Source organism: Sturnira hondurensis, unplaced genomic scaffold (assembly GCF_014824575.4).
Source record: "Sturnira hondurensis isolate 20B ecotype Veracruz unplaced genomic scaffold, ASM1482457v3 Scaffold0006213, whole genome shotgun sequence".
NCBI classification, from domain to species: Eukaryota; Metazoa; Chordata; class Mammalia; order Chiroptera; family Phyllostomidae; genus Sturnira; species Sturnira hondurensis.
In genome coordinates, this window is record NW_028078844.1 from 1,794,593 (window position 1) to 1,795,842 (window position 1,250).

Below are 1,250 nucleotides of genomic sequence, written 5' to 3' on the forward strand. Positions count from 1 at the left end.
GATCCCACATGGATTGTATGCATGACTGAACCCAATTAAGGTCTCTGTGTAAACTTTAAAGGTTTTGTAGGGCATATGCAGAGATCTAGCCTCCTGGTAGCTGCTGAAGACAAGCCTCAGATGTAAGTTCCAGGTGTTGTTAAACACACCACCTACTGATCTGGAGTGGCCTGCCTCTTATTTCAGTCTCTCCCTTCCCTCTATGTAAGGTGCCAATTTCGGATTTCACCTGGGAAGCTCCCCAGTTGTCAACCAACAATTATCTTCACAGTAGCCTATGAGGGCAAACTGCTCCTAATCTCACTTTATCAAAGATGAAACTGAAAGGACAGACAATTTGCCTGATGTCACACAGCTAGTGGGCAGAACTGGGATTAGAATCAACACAGTTTGAGGACAGAGCCTGCACTCGCTACCCTTCTAACGATTGGGTAAGCCAACCTTTTTCACGTCCGAGCTTCCACAGCCTTCTTTTCCCCATAACTGAGGTCTCCTAACTTTCTCCTGGAGGCTTCCAAGAATCCAGACCAAATTCTCCTCTCAGACAAAAGGTGGTAAAGGGATCTAAGTGGCTTTTTACATACATAGGACCAAGAAACCCTTCCCTGTGGTTCCAACCTTGACGACATAGCCCAGATGCAGAGCTAAATTCCTCACCTGTCCCCTGGATCTGAGTCCCTGTGTAGATCTGAGCCCTTCACTCATTCATTGCAAAAATATTTTTGATTACTACCTACCAGTCATATAAAAGAGAGAATGCAACCAAGTAACAATGTTATTATGCCCATACTACAGGTGAGAAAACAGAAATTAGGAGATGAAAGCACTTGCTTGCTGTCCTACATCTACTAATAGCAGAATCAGTGTTTCATTCTGGGCCATTCTTTTTTCTGAGATTTGGGTCCTGCCAATATACTCCTCCCTTTGACGCCTTCATCATTTTCCAAACAGCAACCAATTTTCTAATTTTCTGATGGGATGTCCTACAATTCAATACAATTCTTTCACTAAGTATCAGAGTTGACACCCCACAGATTAAGGATTTGGTCCCACAAGGACCAACTATAAATAGGGTCCTCAGGATACCTTCATGTTTTTTCCCAGACAATTATAAATTCGGGAGTTCCCACATCTCATCCTCAGGTTTGATAATTCACTAAGGTGACTCTGGAACTCAGGAAAGCTCTATACATACGATTTCAGTTTTACTGTAAAGGATACAACTCAGAACAGCCAAATGGAAGAGTCAT